At 45.0% G+C, this 21,137-nt stretch overlaps 1 protein-coding gene across 1 annotated transcript in view; it reads right to left on the bottom strand.

Moving 5' to 3' along the window:
• SYT16 (synaptotagmin 16) overlaps positions 1–21,137 on the bottom strand; it is a 240,832-nt gene that overhangs the window by 61,256 nt on the left and 158,439 nt on the right. The window lies entirely within an intron of this gene.

Below are 21,137 nucleotides of genomic sequence, written 5' to 3'. Positions count from 1 at the left end.
GCTATATTAAGGAACCTGAGATTTAAAAGACCCAAGCCTCCATATTCCACTGGTATACTTAAAGAAGGGATAGAGAGGCGGGCCTTTTTCCCTCTCCAGAGAAATTTCTGCAGATGTTGATTCAAAATTTGTTCATCCCTTCTTCTCAAATACAGCGGAATGGTTTGAAATATATATATCCATCTGGGGGCTATAATCATGTTAAATAAGGCTATTCGTCCCAGTAGTGACACCGGAAGCTCGCTCCAAGCCTGTAAACTCGATTTTGTATCAATTAGCAGTTTTTGTATGTTAAGTTCATATAGCTTCGACATGTCTGCCGATATACAGACTCCTAAGTATCTAATAAAATGCTTTTCCCAAGTTAGGGAGAATTTAGATTTCCAATCATGTTGGGCTCCTTGGACTATCTCCAAGGCGGACGATTTAGACAGATTTAGTTTAAAACCAGAAATTTGTCCGTATCTATCTGTTTCTTGCAGTAGTATGTCCATAGACCTTGGTGGGTCTGTCACCGTTAACAGCAAATCATCGGCAAAAGCCAGTACTTTTACTTGGTGACCAGCCACCGATATACCTGTAATGTCCTTATGAGTCATAAGCATGCGCAGAAATGGCTCCAGTGAAATTACAAATAGAGCTGGGGACAATGGGCAGCCCTGCCGAGTCCCCCTTTTAATCTGAAACTCATTCTCCCGCATACTGTTAACCAAACCTGTGCTGCGGATCACAATAGAGAGCCTGGACTGCCTGCAAAAACCATCCTGAGATCCCCATGGCCTGCATCACATGAAATAGGTATCCCCAATTCACCCTATCAAACGCCTTTTCGGCGTCTAAACTCACCACTATAGAGGGGTCCTCTTTTTCTTGGCAATACGCCATAGCAAGCAGGAGGCGCCTGACATTGTGTGTGGCTTGTCGATTACGAACAAATCCTACCTGCTCAGCACTTATCAATTTAGGTAAGTATTGCGCAAGCCTCTGGGCCAGTATCCCCGCAAATAGCTTAATGTCAACGTTCAACAGTGATATTGGCCGGAAGTCCTCCGCTCTATTCAACTGCTTTCCAGGCTTTGGCAACAATGTAATAAGTGCGGTATTAGCATAAAGGGGGAAACTACCTTTACTGACCACCTCATCCAAATGTTCCAAAAGCGTTACCTGTGCCTCCAAAGGTAGCACCTTATAATACTCCAGGAATACCCATCTGGTCCCGGGGCAGTACGTAGCTTTAATAGTTTAATTGCCTGTTGTAGTTCACCTATATTCAGGGGCGCAATTAAGTATTGCCAACTCATCACATGACAACTTGGTAAGCCCCTAAAAAGTGGGCACAAACCAGGAGTCCCAGAGACTGGATCACAGTAAAGCTAAAACCAAATTTTATTAATTAGTATATTTGACTCGACACAACCATTGTGTTTCGGCCCAAAGGGCCTGCATCAGGAGTCTACAAATAAAACAGTAAAAATAAACATTTGACATAACATAAAAATTAATTGATATATAACGCAACATAAAAACACTATAATAATATGTAGAATATTCATAAAAAAACAAACACAAAATATATATCAAATGATCAGAACCAACAGCAAAATCATAATGATAATAATACATGCGTAACAATTAAGATGACTAATAAAATGAAAAATGTGTCAGTAGGAAATAATTCTTGAACATTATGCAACAGTATAAAACAGAAGAAAAGTAGAAAAAAGGAAGAGAAACAAAAAAGAAGAAAAATGGAAAAAATAAATAATAATTAGAAAAAAAGAAGAAAAAATATGTAATAAAAAAATGAGTAAAGAAAATTTATTATTAAATATACGAAAAAAGGACTACCTAAATACTAAGGTAGACAGCTAATGATGATCCAGAATAAGAAATACTGGCGAATAGAGGAATAGAGTGAGGCAAAATATTTAGTAAAGATGCTTCCAATCTCTTGTTGTGAGGAAGTGGTCTTATTTCGTTCATCTTGCAGTGTGGTCACCACCCTGGGCCCCTCCCCAGTTCTTAACTACTCTAGCTAGTAACCGTCCGTTTTATTACTAAATTGTTTGTATTTAAATTTATAATAAATCGCACATCTGGTTTCGTTTTCGTGTAGTAAGGTGTTTAGGGTAATTTGTATTGTTTTCAGCTCTTCTAAGGTCTTAGGTGAAGGTCTTCGCGCATGTACGCGTTTAGCTTTGAGGAAGTTTTTCTAATTGTAAAATATTTGCTGCTCTACGCTTTTTCCTTGCAGAACAATAGGCTATAATATCTCCTCTTAAAACTGCCTTCGAGGCCCGCCCAAAACAACATGGGATCCACCTGTGCATGTTCCTTATATGAAATGCATAGTCTCCCCATTTACTCATCAGATATTTTTGAAAAGCGGGCTCCGTATACAAGTATGCTGGAAATCTCCATCCTGCCCCCCCCAACTCTATCCCCGGGTGCCTCAAGATCCAGCCACACCATAGCGTGGTCTGATATTTCTTCCGGTCCAATATGAGTTGCCTGTACTTGGGAAAACATGGACATCTCTACCAAAATATAATCTAATCGCGCTAGGGTACCATGGGCGCGTGATCTAGTGTGTAATCTTTTTCTCCTGGGTGAAGTGCCCTCCACGCGTCTACTAAATTTAATGTTTTGCAAGCATTTTCAGTTCTCCCGCTCTCTGTCCAGGCATAATGTGCCGAAGTCAGATTTGAAGAGTCCTCCCTCGGGTCAAAAAACTAAATTAAAGTCACCCATAACTAGTAATTTATCCATTCCCTGTTGAAGACAGCGGCTTCCCAAGGACTGGTAAAATTCCTTATCGCAGTCATTAGGACCATATACTCCAACCAACAAGAAACTAAAGCCCTGTACCCACACCGCAATGTAATGGTTCTACCATGCCATCCTTTCTCCCACCACCGTTACTTTACAGGCTAACCCTTTACGGAAAAGGACCACTATACCGCCCCTGCACCCCTTAGAGTCCACGGTAATAACACTCCCCCACCCAAGATCTCTGCAATTTAGCCTGTTCCGCTGCACTAAGGTGTGTTTCCTGTAGGCAAGCTATATCGGCCTTATGCCTTTTAAGGGCAGTCAATATTTTATTCCTCTTTATTGGGGAAGTTATACCCCCCACATTCCAAGATATTAGTCTAATTGGGTATCTCTTATTGTTATAGGTATTCCCACTGCCCCTGCTCTCTATATAAGTCAGGCATATGATTCTACAAGTGCCTAGTCCCAGCAAGACCTTCACCTTCCACATGCTTGTATGTTCCACCTGCAGAAACACCCGCGCACTCCCAATGCTTAGAGTTAGGAAAGAGTCTCCCCCCCCCCCCCCCCCCCCCCCTCCATTCCTTAACCCCCCCTACCATACAGGTACCCCTGCTTCATTCACCTGATCTAGTCAGACATTGAAGCTAAGACCCCAGTGCACACTAGAGACCCCGAACTCCATATTACATTGAAACATTATATATCATACATACATTTTACTCATATAACTTTGAAGGGGATGTGGTCCCTACTGAACGCTCCTCCACTTTATCATTAAGTTCAATGTCAGGCATCATCAAGAATTTTACTTTCTACTAAGCATTGTTTTGCGGACTCCGGCGAGGTAAAGGTCTGCCATGTATTGTGTACATGAACTCTCAGCTGAGCAGGGTATTGGAGCGCAAAACGAACGTTCTTTTGTACCAGCTTTGAACACAGCGCATGATATTGCTTTCTCTTTTCCTGTACCAGTGTGGAAAAAATCTTGAAAAATCAAGATGTTCCTATTATTGTATTTCAGCGAGTCGCGCTTAAGTTTGAATCCTTGGAGAATTTCAACCTTATGGCGATAATTTAAGATTTTTGCGATGACCACAAGTGGGCGGGTATAATCTTCTGGTCGGCGGCCCATGCAGTGCGCCCGTTCAATCACTACGGGCCCCATCGTGTTTGTAAGTGCCAGTTCTTTAGACAACCAATTTTCTAGCCAGGTTTCTAGATTCCTTTCAGGTAGCGCTTCGTCCAGTCCCACAATCCGTATGTTATTCCTGCGTGCTCTGTTTTCATAATCATCAAGTAGATTCCTCTGTTCTTTTAGTTGGCAGCGCATAGTAGCAATATCTGGTCCAAATCCGTGCGAGTCATCCTCCACCGCCGAGACTCGCGTCTCCAGGTCTCCTACGCGGATTCCCATTCCATCAACGCTGTCTGGTAAGACTCTAATTTGTTGGTGAGCGCTACCCACCTGGGTTCCCATGCTTTCTCAACCGCCGAAGTCAGTTGTGCTAGCTGGGTTTCTGTAATGCGGGTCCGGTAGCCCGGCCTCTTCCGCCATTTAACTTCTCCGCTACTTGCTTTACTCCTGTCTTTCTTCGCTGACTTTTGAGCCATATCTGCCGGTAGTGTTGTTAAATATTTTTCCATATAATGGAGCGATTCCGTCAGTTCCACCACGATATTTTTCACTTTGTTGGAGATCGGGGTCTCGGAGCTTCGGTAGCACGCTGCTCCCTAGCTCATGACGTCACCGGAAGTCCTCTGTAATATCAGTTGTATCTTTTACTCTGGAATGGCGAATGCCATGAAGGAACATTGTAAGCCACATTGAGCCTGCAAATAGGTGGGAAAATCTGGGATACAAATGCAATAAATAAATAAATAAATTTTACAGCTGCAGTAAAAATGACCTTAGCACATGGGAAAGATCAGCATAGGGGCACTAAGGCCAGTTTTACCACAGCTTAGTAAAAGGACCCCTAAGTTTATCTAATGCAAGGTGTTTACAAATCCCAAAGAATTAAGCAATTCAACTTAACACAGAAAAAAAGATCTTTGTGGAACACATTACATTTCATATGATAAAATGCTTATTACAGCAAAGAGAAGGAGCAAAGTACTGACACAAGTCCAAACAGCAAAAAACAGCACCAGGAGCCTTCAAAATAGGGACACAGTACCTTTAATCATACGCCTTTGGAAACAATCTTCAAAAGACCCGACACAGGCCATGTTTCGGCGCACAGCGCCTTGCATATTATGGAATGCTGTTGATTTCTTTGGAAGCATAGTATTTCCAAAGGAACCTACTTCTCCTTTGGTAGCTCCAATAGATGTGGTCAGGAAGTATTTGGTGGAAATTCTGAAAATGCCATCTGAGTCATTATCACGGATTGTGAAAGTACAATACTTCTCTTTTGGGAGAAGTCCAGATGGCTCAGCTGACGAGGGGCAAGGAGATGTCATGAATCTTACAGAGTTTCAGTCTTCACTGAAAGTTATTACACAGAGAACTACTTTGGTCATCATGTTTGCTCTTGAATTTGATCGCAACACAGTTTTTCACCTTTACTTTCCTCGTATGAATAGGGACAAAAATTAGCATTTTTTGTTTTCTGATCCCAAGCAGCTAATAGAATTGTTCAGGTAAAGGAAGAGTTAAACATTCAGGTTGTTGTTCCTGCGGACTGAATTAACATAAGGGATGGCTTAGACACTGGATGTTCATTTCAAAGCAGATGGATGCCTCAAAATGTCTAAAAAAAAAAAAAAAAAAAAAAGATCCATCTGCCAAAATGTCCAAAGTCAGAATTTGGATGTTTCACACTGCAGTTCGTCCAAATAACAAGGGGGGGGGGGGGGGTGTTGTGGATGTATATGGATGGAACTATGGAGGGCCCAAAAGTAAGATGTCCAACAGCAACTTTCGAATGGGTAGAAATGTCCATTTCTAAAAAGAAGGCTGTTTTTATCTAGACCCGTTTCAGTCACATCCAAGTTGCAAAAAAGTGCTCTGATTGAGCAGCTAACCACTAGAGGAACTAAGGCATGACCCCTCCTTATGCCCCGGTGGTTACTGTCCCGCTTCCTCTTCCCTGAGAGTGAACCAGAAAAAAAAACCAGGCTTTATGTCAGCTGCAGATATTATGGCCATTCTGAAGAAAGCAAGAAGCAGGTCAGAGGAGTAGCCCATTGGTTTCCGTGGAGGGGCATAATCGAACGGGACGCCAAAGTTTTGCTGAGGACGTCCTCGCAAATCATCCCAGTGGAGGGGCGGGGAACCTGTATTATTAAAATACGGTGGGGACGCCCAAATCTTGACATTTGGGTCGTCCTTAGAGATGGTCGTCCCTAGACTTGGTCGTTTCTGATTGTCGTCAATAATGGAAACCAAGGACGCCCATCTCAGCAAGCCCTTTGTTCATGGGAGGAGCCAGCATTTGTAGTGCACTGGTCCCCCTGACATGCCAGGACACCAACCGGGCACTCTAGGGGGCACTGCGGTGGACTTCATAAATTGCTCCCAGGTACATAGCTCCCTTACTTTGTGTGCTGAGCCCCCCCAAACCCCCAAAAAACCCTCTACCCACAACTGTACACCACTACCATAGTCCTTACGGGTGAAGGGGGACACCTAGATGTGGGTACAGTGGGTTTCTGGTGGGTTTTGGAGAGCTCACATTTACCATCACAAGTGTAACAGGTAGGGGGGAGGATGGGCCTGGGTCCACCTGCCTGAAGTGCACTGCACCCACTAAAACTGCTCCAGGGACCTGCACACTGCTGCGATGGACCTGAGTATGACATTTGAGGCTGGCATAGAGGCTGGCACAAACTATTTTTAAAGATGTTTTTTGAGGGTGGGAGGGGGTTAGTGACCACTGGGGGAGTAAGGGGAGGTCATCCCCGATTCTCTCCGGTGGTCATCTGGTCAGTTCAGGCACCTTTTTGTGCCTTGGTCGTAAGCAAAACAGGACCAGGTAAAGTCATCCAAGTGCTCGTCAGGGACGCCCTTTTTTTCCATTATGGTTCGAGCACGCCATGTGTTAGGCACATCCAAGTCCCACCTTCGCTACGCCTCCAACATGCCCCCGTGAACTTTGGTCGTCCCCATGACGGAAAGCAGTTGGGGACGCCCAAAATCGGCTTTCGATTATGCTGATTGGACGACCCTGTGAGAAGGACGCCCATCTTCCGATTTGTGTCGAAAGATGGGCGTCCTTCTCTTTTGAAAATGAACCTGATAGTGGACTGTAAACCAAGGGATGATGCAGGTTCAAATCCCACTATAATTCAATTCATTTTTTTCTGGGGCTTCCTCCAGCAACATAAAAATACTTACTGCACCTAAAGATATAAGACACCGGCATGCCTGGAGGCTATCGAAGTGGTGACATTCAGGCACAGTCAGTGCTTTTTTTGTGCCGGTACACGACGGTACGGCATACGGCACCTTTTTTCTGGGGCTCACCTGCTCGCTCCCTGCTGTTTGCTCCCTGGCCGATCCCTGCCTCTAAACTTTTATTTTTTTCGCGAACCAGCAGACAAGAAAGAAAACAAACAGCAGACAGGCTTGCCTCTTCCATCGCGTCAGCCGCTTCGTTTCCCTGCATTCTCAGCGCGTCACGCCCTCCTCTGATGTCATTTCCTTTCCTCAAGGGCGGGACGCGCTGAGAATGCAGGGAAACGAAGCAGCCGACGTGATGGAAGGAGGCAAGCCTGTCTGCTGTTTGTTTGTTTTCTTCTTGTCTGCCGGTTCGCGAAAAAATAAAAGTTTAGAGGCAGGGATCGGCGGGGTACAAACAGCAGGGAGCGAGCAGGGAGGGTGAGCAAGTGGGGCTGGGGGGTGTGTGGGCAAGTGGGGATGTGTGGGCAAGTGGGGATGTGTGGGCAAGTGGGGCTTGGGGTGTGGTGTGTGTGGGCAAGTGGGGCTGGGGGTGTGTGTGTGTGTGGGCAAGTGGGGCTGGGGGTGTGTGTGTGGGCAAGTAGGGCTGGGGGTATGTGTGTATGGGCAAGTGGGGCTGGGGGGTGTGTGGGCAAGTGGGCTGGGGGTGTGTGTGTGGGCAAGGGGGGCTGGGAGTATGTGTGTATAAGCAAGGGGGGCTGGGCAAATGGGGCTGGGGTTTGAATGATCTCAGGGGCAGGTGGAGGCTGGGGCGAGTCACTGGACATTGAAGGGAGGGGATGATGGGGGCAAAAGAGAATCACTGGACATGGAGGGGATGGGATAGTAGGGCAGGGGAGAGAGGAGAATGGAGAATTGCTGGACATGGATGGAAGGGGAAGGCAGGGAAGAGAGAATTGCTGGACTTGGATAGGAGAGGAGGGCAGGGGAGAGAGGAGAATCACTGGACATGGGAGGGGAGGGCAGGGCAGGGGAGAGAGGAGACATGCGGGACATGGAGGGAGGGGAGGGAAGATAGGAAGGAGATCCACATGGATGGGATGGCAGGGGAGGAAGGAGAAATGCTGGAAATGGATGGAGAGGAGAGCAGAGCAGGAGATAGAGGAGAATTGCTGGACATGGATGGATGGAGGGGTTGGCGGGGAGAGAGGAGATTTGAACCTGTGTCCCTTGGTTTACAGTCTACTACTCTAACCACTAAGCTATTCCTGCAAGGATGTTGTTTGTGGCCATTTTAATATGAAAGTGGCTGTGGTGATGGAGGGAAAGGTGAGTAGTGGAGTGCCTCAGGGATCGGTGCTGGGGCCGATTCTGTTCAATTTATTTGTGGTGACATTGCCAAAGTGTTAGAAGGTAAAGTTTGCCTATGTTGTGGATGATACTAGATTGTAACACAGTGGACACCCTGGAGGGAGTGGAAAACATGAAAAAGGATCTGAAAAAGCTAGAAGAATGGCTAAGGTTGGCAATTAAAATTCAATGCGAAGAAATGCAAAGTGATGCACTTAGGGAGTAGAAATCCACGAGAGGCGTATGTGTTAGGCGGTGAGAGTCTGCTAGGTACGGACGGAGAGAGGGATCTTGGGGTGATAGCAGTGGCGTAGCCAGACAACCAATTTTGGGTGGGCCTGAGCACAAAGTGGGTGGGCACAAAATTATCTCTCTCACCCCACACTTCCCAACTCAAAATATAAATACTGTTAGCTGATGAGGATCCCCAATCTCTGTCAGCTGGGGACCTCCACTAGAGATGGTCAGACTCCTCTCTGCCAAGCCCAGCAGGCAGCAGCAACTCCTCGAGCCACTGATGCCAGCACCCCATACACGCTTAGTTGTCAGTGGCTCCAGGATGCTGCCCCCATCTGCCAAGCTTCGGTGGAAGGCAGCTCTGGCCAGCTTCGGACAGAGATCCCCAGCTGGTAGGGCTTGGGGATCCCCACTAGCTACAGCAAGGGTCAGGGCTGCTGTAACCATGCTGGTGACCTGGGCAGAAAAGAAGCCCCTCCCCCAATTCCCTCCTCTCCTCTCAATCTCTTCATCTGCTGTTACAGTCACACTGACAGACTCTCACAAATTACAGAACAAGGGATCACAAATTAGAAATAAAAATATATATAGACAAATTGAACTGGGAACCTCAGCATGCACTGCAACACTGGAGAAAAAACAAAAACAAAGCGCATTTCCTTTTCTACTAACCACGATAAAAAGACATCACTATGCACATTCCCAAAGCTAACATATTCCAATTAAAACATTAAAAATAAATGATTTTTCTACCTTTATTGTCTGGACATTTTATTTTTCCATCAGTGTTGTTTCCAATTTTCTCTTTCCGCTTTCCTGTCTGTCTTCTGCTATCTTCAAGTGGCTGTCCATTGTCTTTTTTTCTCCTGTCATTTCATTTCCTTACTACACCTGCCTCTGAAATATTGATCTTTCCATGTTTAGCTCTTTCCTTCTTTCTTTTTTCTTTTCTGCCTCTGTACACTGAAATGTCATCCTCTTTCATAAATCTTTTCATTCTTTTACTTTTCAGATATCTATCACATTTCCATTCCTTTCACCCCCTAGCTCTCCATTCCCCATCTCTCTCTTTCCCAACCTATCATTCCTTTCCATCTTCAATCTATGCACCATTACCATATTTCCTACCCCTGTAATCACTGTTCTCTCATTTATTTTCTTGCCATCTCCACTCCCTGGGCCTCTCCCCCATACTTTCCACCATCCCAAGTCTCCCTCCTCCACCCTTCCAGCACAGCATCTGTTCACCTCTTCTCCATCCTCACCCTCATAGCCTATCTCCCTATCCATTTACCTCCCACCACCAGCATCTTCCTGTCCCATCTCTCTCCTCCCCCATTGTTCAGCATTTTTCCCCTCTCTCTTCCCTACCATCCATTGTCCATCTTCTCTCCCTGGAGCCATCATACCTCTCTCCCCTCCCCGCTTGTGCATCTCTCCTTTAATCTCTTCCACCTTCATGTCAAACTTTTCTCCCTCTCCCTGCCTTGAGCCCCTGGTCTAACATCTCACTCTCCCCCCCACCCCACCCCACCCCCCACAGCATCTCTCCAAATACCATGTTCCAACATTTCCCCTTTCAGCTTTCCCTCCTTTTCCTCCACTTCCATGTCCAACACTTTTTTTTCCTCTCTGGTCCTTTACCACTCCTATGCAGCCTTCTCTCCCTCTCCCCATCCCATCCCATCCCATCCCATCCCATCCATATCCAACAATTCTCCCTCTCTTTCCCCTTGCAGCATCTCTCCATCCCTCCCCCCACATCAAGCAATTATTCCTCCACCCCACTAGCACTACCCTGTCTCACTCCCTCATCCCAACAGTGCTCCTGTCTCTCCCTCTCTCCTTGACCCCTCAAGCCACCTGCCAGCATGCTGTAGGTTTTTTCTCTTTCTTCCCACCCCCCAGCCACCCGCTGACATGCTGCATTTTCCCCCGCTCCCCACCCCCTCGCTAGCCATCCGCTGACATGCTGCACATTTTCCCCTCTCTCCCCCCCCCCCCCCCAGCCACCCGCTGAGCGCTGACATGCTGCGATTTCCCCCGCTCCCCACCCCCTCGCTAGGCCACTCGCTGACATGCTGCACATTTTTCCCCTCTCTCCCCCCCCCCACCAGCCACCCCGCTGAGCACTGACATGCTGCACATTTCCCCGCTCTCTCCCCCCTCCTCCACAGCCACCCGCTGCAATTTGCACTCTCCCACCTCCCAGTCACCCAAACGGCGTGCTGCAGGCCTTCTTTCCCCTCCCTCCCCTTCCACCTCCTTCGGGCGGCGCTGCGTCCAGCTCTGCACGTCTGCAGCTCCGCTACGTGACTGCTTTGTTCCTTCTTCGGCCAGCTTCACATTTTCTTGCGTGCTGCGGGGCCAATGCAGAGGAAGCATTCCTAGCAGCGCTGCGTGCGGACGGCCCTGGCGCAGCACGGCTCTGCTGGTCCGGACAGGGATGATAACAGCCTGACAGGGGAGGGAGCAGGGAGGGAACAAATCCTGTGGCGTTCAGTCGGGTGGCTGGGAGGAGGGAAAACTGAAGTGAGCGGCAGCTGAGCAGCAAGGAAAAAGTCGCGGTTTGGACTTTTTTGAGGTGCATCGTTGCTGGGCGGGCCTGAGCCCAAAGTGGGTGGGCCCAGGCCCATCCAGGCCCACCCGTGGCTACACCCCTGGTTGATAGTATCTGAGGATCTGAAGGCGATGAAACAGTGGCGACGGCCGAAGCTAGAAGGTTGCTAGGCTGTATAGAGAGAGGTGTGACCAGCAGAAGAAAAGAGGTGTTGATGCCCCTGTACAAGTCGTTGGTGAGGCCCACCTGGAGTATTGTGATCAGTTTTGGAGGCCGTATCTTGCTAAGGATGTAAAAAGAATTGAAGCAGTGCAAAGAAAAGCTACGAGGATGGTATGGGATTTGCGTTACAAGACGTAGGAGGAGAGACTTGCTGACCTGAACATGTATACCCTGGAGGAAAGGAGAAACAGGGGTGATATGATACAGACGTTCAAATATTTGAAAGGTATTAATCCACAAACGAACCTTTTCCGGAGATGGGAAGGCGGTAGAACGAGAGGGCATGAAATGAGATTGAAGGGGGGCAGACTCAAGAAAAATGTCTGGAAGTTTTTTTCACGGAGAGGGTGGTGGATGCTTAGAATGCCCTCCCGCGGGAGGTGGTGAAGATGAAAACGGTAACGGAATTCAAACATGCGTGGGATAAACATAAAGGAATCCTGTTCAGAAGAAGGGATCCTCAGAAGCTTAGCCTAGAATGGGTGGCAGAGCCGGTGGTTGGGAGGCGGAGCTAGTGCTGGGCAGACTTACACGGTCTGTGCCGGGGCTGGTGGGTGAGAGGCGGGGATAGTGCTGGGCAGACTTATACGGTCTGTGCCAGAGCCAGTGGTGGGAAGCAGGGCTGGTGGTTGGGAATTGCCATGAATGCTTCATTAACTCTCTCTGCTCCACCCACTGATCTTTTCACAAGGTTATATCTACCACATGGAAACCTGCCGCTTATTTGCTTTCTGGAGCCCTTGTGTTACAAAGTAGAATAGTTCTGAATGGTACCTTGCCACAACTGCAGAACTCCCATTAAAGTCAATAGGAGTGATTTTGATACTTTAGGGACCCTTTTACCCAGCAACGATAAAAGTTGGTGTGCGGTGGCATCAGCACGTAGGACTGCTGTACACCGAGGCCACCTTTTACCACCATGGGTAAAAGGTGTTTTTTTTTTTTTAAAGGAGGCAGTAAAATGGCTGTGCGGTAACTTAAAAAATTGCTGCGTGGCCACTTACTTCTGGAACCCTTACCACTCCTATTTAGGAGGCTGTGAGGACTCTGGGAGTAATTGGGCAGTGCATGGCTCTGCCCAGTTACCGCTGGGCATGCCCACTCCCTGCCCACTAGCACTAGAAAGTAAAAAATATTTTCTAGCGCCGGACCTGGTGCACAGCAGACCCGGAGCTACCGCTGGGCTCCTCGGCTTGCCCAATGGTAGGGCCAATTTGCCGCATGCAACTGCCGGGTGATAAAAGGGCCCCTTAATGTGTTATTATATATGGGACATAACACAAAGATTTGTCTGGTACCACTGGAGAATTTAAGTTCATCTAGAAGCTTAGGAATTATATAGGTATTATTGTAAATTGTAGCTTGAACCTATCAAATCTGTTTTTTTCTAAATCCACTGAATCTGAAATTTAAGGTTTTAAAGAATTTGCCCAGCCTTGGTGTAACACTGTCTAAGGCCCCTACAACAATAGAGATGACCTAACATGACTTGTTTCAGAGTCTTGCCATTTCTTTTGTCAGGTCTAGTTCCCACAGTCAGCAGTGAGACCGGATATTCAATGCCGGGCATTTATTTATGTTTATTATAAAAATTTTATATACTGTGACTTGTTCAGACCATGGCGGTCAACTTACAGAGTGGAGGAGTGGCCTAGTGGTTAGGGTGGTGGACTTTGGTCCTGGGGAACTGAGTCCAATTCCCAGCACAGGCAGCTCCTTGTGACTCTGGGCAAGTCACTTAAACCCTCCATTGCCCACCACATAGAGCCTGCCATGAGTGGGAAAGTGCAGGGTACAAATATAACAAAAATAAATAATAACACAAAAGGAAAGTCATTTGATATGGTAGAAATGACCTAATCACAATCTCTCAAGAAACCTGTTTCATAAAAGTATACACAGAAATATTATCTCCACATTGATGTTATCTTAATAGATCCTTGTTTCCTCTTTACTGCTAACATAATAGGCCTGGCAAAAATAAAACGTTTTAAGCATAACCTTAAACTTTTTAAAGTTAATCTCTGCACGTATGTCTTTAGATATATCATTCCACAAATGTGGCACTAGACAGGAGAATGCTCTTTGCTTGCCCAGGCCCCCCGTACTCTATTTCTTGATAGAGTCACCATTCTAAAGTCTTGCATAGATCTGCATACCCTTCCTGGGATGTATGGAATTACCCAAGGTACTCAATACGGTGGTTTTGACTCATAGAATCCTTATGAGTCAAAGCAGGACCTTAAAGTAAATTCTATATATTTAATAGGCAACCAATGATAGTAAACAAGCAGCAGGATAACATGATCATATTAATATTGTTACCCACAACCTGACTGCTGCATTTTAGAGGGTTTTCAATCTTTTAATTTATTGCCAGGTAAATCCGCATAGATCACATTTGCATAGTCTAATCGCACTATCAACAGGGTATATAAAAAGTATATAATACCTCCTCATTAAACAAGTATTTATTTTATTTTTTTATTTGCATTTATACACTTGTATTACAAAGTAAACCAATGAGTTATAAAAACAAACCACATAATCCAGTAATAAGTCCACATAAGGGAACAGCAGAGGAAAGAAAATAAAGGGGGGAAAAAAGGAAAATCGCTATCTGGCAGGCAAATATTATCTTCAGTACCTATTATATACTTTCTTAACCTGGAACAAACAACTAATACATTCATCCTGACTGTTCTGGTACTACCTTATCCTTCAAAATTCCTCCAATTGACATAAGTACATAAGTATTTGCCATATTGGGACAGACCAAAAGTCCATCAAGCCCAGCATCCTGTTTCCAACAGTGGCCAATCCAGGTCATAAGTACCTGGCAAGATCCCCAAAAAGTACAATACATTTTATGCTGCTTATCCTAGAAATAAGCAGTGGATTTTCCCCAAGTCCATTTTAATAATGGTCTATGGACTTTTCCTTTAGGGAGCCATCCAAACCTTTTATAATCCCCGCTAATCTAAATACTTTTACTACATTCTCTGGCAACAAATTCCAGAGTTTAATTACATGTTGAGTGAAGAAAATTTTTCTCTGATTTGTTTTAAATGTACTACTTGTAGCTTCATTGTCCCCTAGTCCTAGTATTTTTGGAAAGAGTAAACAAGCGATTCACGTCTACCCGTTCTACTCCACTCATTATTTTATAGACCTCTATCTTATCTCCCTTTAGCCATCTTTCTCCAAGCTGAAGAGCCCTAGCCACTTTGGCCGTTCTCGTAGGGAAGTCGTCCCATCCCCTTTATCATTTTCATCACCTTCTCTGTACCTTTACTAATTCCATTATATCTTTTTAAAGATGCGGTGAGCAGAACTGAACACAATATTCAAGGTGCGGTCACACCATGGAGCGATACAAAGGCATTATAACGTCCTCATTTTATTTTCCATTCCTTTCCTAATAATACCTAACATTCTATTGCTTTCTTAGCAGCCGTCACACACTGAGCAGAGGGTTTCAACATATCATCAACGATGACGCCTAGATCCCTTTCCTGGTCGGTGACTCCTAGTGTGGAACCTTGCATTAACCTTGCTATAATTTGGGTTCCTACTTTCCCAAATGCATCACTTTGCACTTTGCTCACATTAAATGTCATCTGTCATTTAGATGCCCATTCTCTCAGTCTCATAAGGTCCTGTTGTAATTTTTCATAATCCTCTTGCAATTTAACAACTTTGAATAACTGTGTCATCGGCAAATTTAATTACCTCACTAGTTACTCCCATCTCTAGATCAATTATAAATATGCTAAAAAAACAGCGGTCCCAACAAAGACCCCTGGGGAACCCCAATATCTACCCTTCTCCATTGAGAATACTGATCATTGAACCTACTCTGTTTTTTATCTTTTAATGAGTTTTTTAAAACCACAGTAGGACACTACCTCCTATCCCATGACTTTCCATTTCCTCTGGAGTCTTTCATAAGGTACTTTGTCAAATGCCTTTTAAAAATCCACATACACAATATTGACCAGGCTCACCTTTATCCACATGTTTGTTTACCCATTCAAAGAAATTTAATACTACTACTACTTAACATTTCTAAAGCGCTACAAGGTTACGCAGCGCTGTACAATTAAACATAGAGGGACGGTCCCCTGCTCAAAGAGCTTACAATCTAAGAGACAAGTGAACGGTCAGTCCGATAGGGGCGGTCAAATTGGGGCAGTCTGGATTTACTGAATGGTAAGAATTAGGTGCCGAATGCAGCATTGAAGAGGTGGGTTTTAAAGCAAAGACTTGAAGATGGGCAGGGAGGGGGCTTGGCGTAAGGGCTCAGGAAGGTTGTTCCAAGCATAGGGTGAGGCGAGGCAGAATGAGCGGAGCCTGGAGTTGGCGGTGGTGGAGAAGGGTACAGAGAGGAGAGATTTGTCCTGTGAACGGAGGTTTACGGGCGGGAACGTAAAGGGCGATGAGGGTAGAAAGGTATTGAGGGCAGCAGACTGAGTGCATTTGTAGGTAAGAAGGAGAAGCTTGAATTGAATGCGGTATCTGATTGGAAGCCAGTGAAGTGACCTGAGGAGAGGGGTGATATGAGTATATCGGTTCTGGCGTAATATGAGACGTGCAGCAGAGTTCTGAACAGATTGAAGGGGGGATAGATGGCTATAGTGGGAGGCCAGCTTGAGGAATAAGTTGCAGTAGTCAAGGCGAGAGGTAATGAGAGCGTGGACGAGAGTTTGGGTGTGTGTCAGAGGAGGAAAGGGCGAATTTGCTGATGTTAAAGAGGAGAAGCGGCAGGTCTTGGCTATCTGCATGGATATGCGCAGAGAAGGAGAGGGAGGAGTCAAAGATGACTCGAGGTTGCGGGCAGATGAGACGGGGAGGATGAGGGTGTTATCAATGAGATAGAAAGTGGAGCGGAAGATAGAGTAGTGAGGCAAGATTTCCCTTCACTAAATCCATGTGGCTTTATCTCATTAATCCATGCTTTTGAATATGCTCTGTAATTTGTTCTTTATTAATAGTCTCTACCATTTGCCTGGCACCGATATCAGGCTCACCAGTCTATAATTTCACAGGATCTCCTCTGGAACCTTTTTTTAAAAATTGGCGTTACATTGGCCACCTCCAATCTTCCGTACATGCTTGATTTTAAGATAAATTACTATTACTAACAATAGTTCCGCAAGTTCATTTTTCAGTTCTATCGTACTCCGGAATGAATACCATCCGATCAGGAGATTTGCTACTCTTCAGTGTGTCAAATGCACCATTACATCCTCCAGGTCTATAGAGATTCATTCAGTTTCTCTGACTCGTCAGCTTTGAATACACCATTCCTGGCACCGGTAATCTCTCCCAAAATCTTCCTCGGTGAAGACCAAAGCAAAGAATTCATTTAATCTCTCCGCTATAGAACATAAGAATATAAGAGTAGCACATACTTGGTCAACACAATGGTCTATCTAGCCAGTATCCTGTTTCCAACACAGTGGCAAGCCAGGTCCCAAGTACCTGGCAAAAACCCAAATCATGGCTTGTCTTCCCTGATTTCCCCTTTTACCCCAACAATGATAAACATATAATGGAGATTCTGATATGTAACTAAACATTTACACGGGAACTTAAGAAAGAAAGTAGCATCCAATAGCCGAACCTTAGTTTTTAACCTGCAAAAAAGCTTTCCTTTACAACTGTGTAGTTCTTGCCATGTCTGGAAACATACAGATGACCTGACCACAAAAGGCAGCTGTGGTTTTTTTTTTTTTTTTAATAAGCTCTCGGGATTTCCAGTTTATCATAGTTTAAGCACAAACTACTATCAAGTAACTCTTTTAGTAGTAATATCTCTGAGAAGATTCCAAGTATTGAGAAAGGTGTAGGCTATCTGGAGAGTTTAAGTGGCTCCAGGGCTCCTTCTTCTTTTTCTACCCTAGAGGCATTTGGAAGATAATACAAATTAACAATTACAACTTTTCTCCCTATGGAAAGCCTTAAAGAATATAGGGCTAGGTTTACTAAGTGGCGCTATGGGCGCGTTAGCATTTTTAATGCGCATAATGGTTTACACGCATTAAAACTCTAATGCCGCCAATAGAAATGTATAGGCGCATTAGCGTTTAACGCGCCTTAAATTTACAGGCACGTTAAAAACGCTAACACACCTTAGTAAACATACCCCCATAGTGAGTAATAGGAAAATTCAAGAACGCAAATAGGAGCCCTGGTGATATTCTCTAATTTCTCTAGCTGGACACAAATAGCATAATTATCCTTAATAACTGCAGCAGAAGTTGACTGCATTAAGGAGGTTTATTCTCAAGTTTCCCTAACGGCCTGCCACACTAACCAATTTATTGTCCTGGTCAGTCATTTTAGCAGAAGCTTCTTCAGTGTATTTAGCCAATTTAGAAAAATGAGTAAGATTGGCTTGCAGCATAGATTACATGTGTGTCATACTGTCCATAAATCTTTCAAGATACTTTCAGAATTCATAGACAAAGATTTTAGAGATACAGACAAACTGAATCAAAATTTTTGCTGTAAGGATACTCGTGGAGGGTCCTCGAGATTCTTACTATCTCAAAGGACACACAAATCCTCAGACAGTGAGGATTTAATTTCGTGAGTCTTAAGGCTGGAAGGGTGGGGTACATTCACCTGAAGGTAAAGAAGCCTTAATAGGAGAAAGGGAATTGGGTTATGGGAGATCAGCTGACTTGATGACAAAACATGCTGGTCCATCGGGCCTTAATAACACTGCCGAAATTGTCTTCTCACCCAAACTTACCGCTTACATATTCTTCCACTTCACCATATTGTAGATCTCCAAACAACCAGAACTCCCAACTCCAGCTCTTACTGGCTCTGAAGGTGCTCCAAAGGGACAGGATCTGCCCCTTTGGTCATGCTCCTTTGACATGTGGCCATGACTCACGTGCCCATGGCCACATTCCATGGCAGTGCAGAATCTTTAAGTTTCCAGGGGCCCTCAGCAGAACATCAGGGATGAACCTGCCTGGATACTGCCTGCCCAAATGTACAGAACTGGTGTCTGGTGCTGTTCACAGGAGGTCCGTGGCAGTGCAGATCTTTCAAGCTCCCAGGGGTCCTCAGCAGAAGAATGTTGGGGATAGCACCTGCCCGGATACTGCCTGCCCAAATGCACAGAATAGTGGTTTTGGTGCTGTTCACAGGAGTTCCATGGCAGTGCAGATCTTTTAAGCTCCCGGGGATCCTCAGCAGAAGAATGTCGGGAACAGCACCTGCTCAGATACTGCCTGCCCAAATGCACAGAAGAGTGGTCTGTGTGCTGTTCACAAGAACTTACACAGCAGTGCAGATCTTTTAAGCTCCCAGGGGTCCTCAGCAAAAGAACGTCAAGGACAGCACCTGCCTGGATACTGCCTGCCCAAATGCACAGAAGAGTGGTCCGGTGCTATTCACCAAACAAATATTTTAAAGATCTAATCTTGGTAATAGTGCAAAACTTTTTTTCAATACTTTATGACCTGATCATCAAAAGTTAACCTTGAGTCAATAATCACCCCCAGGTATCTAAACAATACTAGCATCATAGCAGGTCTGTCCTGGTGTCCTATAATCCAACATGCCCTAGTTTTCTGATCATTCAAAACTAAATGTTGTTCATATAACCATTTTGACACTGCAAGATGTAATCTAGGTGGCAAGATGTAATCCATCTTGCCACCTAGAAATATCCAGTGTTTCTGGATTAATTTACACAATGATTAGCGCTTTAGAAATGTTAAGTAGTAGTAGTAGTAGTAATGATTAAAATGTCATCCGCATAACAAAATGCACTCAAGTCTAAACTTTGAATTAAGGTAAGCAAAGGACTTAAAAATATTTTAAATAACATTAGGGATAGTTTAGAACCTTGTGGTACTCTACAATCCAACTGATAATCCAATAAGTAAGATGAATTTAATGACACCTGAATTGTTCTTTTATTCAGAAACGAATCAAACCATTGTTGAACTACCTCTATAATACTTATATCTTTCAGGTGCTGAAATAATAATAAAAGATCTATCAAATCAAACGCTGAAGCTAAATATAACGATACAGCTAGCACAATATTACCACTATCCAAGTGCTCATAAACTTCACTCAACATAGCAGTTATCAGAGTTTCCGGTGACTGGCATTGAATATCCAGTTTATTTTTGACAGGTGATGCGCAGAATATTAATGGATAGTCGGTTATTAGTGGATAGCCGGTTATATCGTGTGATATAACCGGTTAGCCACTAAGCGCTGACTGAGAATATTCAGCAGAAGATAACTGGCTATCTCCCGCTGGATATTTGCGGATAGCCAGTTAAGCACTATTTAACCAGCCAGGAGCCGTTGTTGGCTGGTTAAATAGCGCTGAATATCTGGGGGTTTGTCTTCAATTCTTGTGTCTCCTGGTATTGCAAAGTTTATGGAAATCACAGTATTATTTTCAGTTATACTACATCCATTAAGCAAGTGGTCAATAGTTTCATATTTTTTATTACATAATCTGCAGTTGCTATTAGTCAAAATATGCACTATGAGTAGAATAACATTCATAGTGTAACTAGGGTTGCCAACTAGATACAGGTTTGCCAGACAGGGTTGACCAGTCCTAGGCTTACCCCAATGCATGCAGGGACTTGTAGTCTTGTTTTTCTTAGGGAATCCAATGGGGAAATCAGAACCTCAAGTCCCTGCATGCAATGGGGTAAGCCCAGGATTGGATCAACCCTGTTGGGCAAATCTGGATCTAGCTGCCAACCCTAAGTGTAACCTCTCGTGGCAGCCCATGGTACTGCACAAGTACCACGAGCTGCCATGAGAGGTTATGGCAGCCACTTTGTGAAGCCAAACACAAGGGGCAGGAATGAGGGGCTGTATTTCTGTCCCAATGACCCTCTGGACTACCAGGCATTATAAGGTAGACTTGGGGGTGGGAAGTAGGGTATGGCCTACCTAGAGCATTGGGGTTGGGGGGGCGATATTGTGGGAGAGAGTAAACTTGGTGCTTGCTGGAGGGAGGGTGGGAAGGAGGAAGCCGGGGGGATCATGGCAATGTAAAAATGATGTAGAGTTATATGGGTGCAGCCCGATATTCAGTGCTGGCACCCGCAACATAAAAACATAAGAATAGCCAAAATAGTCATACTGGGTCAAACCAATGGTCCATCTAGCCCAGTATCCTGCTTCCAACAGTGGCCAATCCAGGTCACAAGTACCTGGCAGAAACCTAGATAGTAGCACCATTTCATGCTACAAGTCCCAGGGCAAGCAGTGGTTTCCCTCATGTCTATCTCAATATACATGGACTTTTCCTTCAGGAACATGTCCAAACCTTTTTAAACCCAGATTTGCTAACCGCTGTTACCACTGCTTTTGAGCTGTCCTAAATTAGGCCACCTAGCGATGTGTGTGCCAGCACTGTATACTGGCGGCAACCGCATAACCCCGGGCTTCTCCCTAACACCTCCTCCAGTCATACATACCCCTGATCTGCCCCTTTTTTTGTGAGAGGTCAGAGGCAATATTCAGTGGTACTGCCTGGTTTAGTGCCACTGAATATTGGGGGTTAAACAGTCCTAGGGATTTAAGTGGGCAGGAGCTTCTCTGACCGCTTAAATCACTCTGAATATCGGCTCCTTTGTACATAAATAT

Source organism: Microcaecilia unicolor, chromosome 9 (assembly GCF_901765095.1).
Source record: "Microcaecilia unicolor chromosome 9, aMicUni1.1, whole genome shotgun sequence".
Lineage (NCBI taxonomy): Eukaryota > Metazoa > Chordata > Amphibia > Gymnophiona > Siphonopidae > Microcaecilia > Microcaecilia unicolor.
Note: the sequence above shows the minus strand (reverse complement) of the source record. Positions and strands in the feature narration are given on the sequence as shown.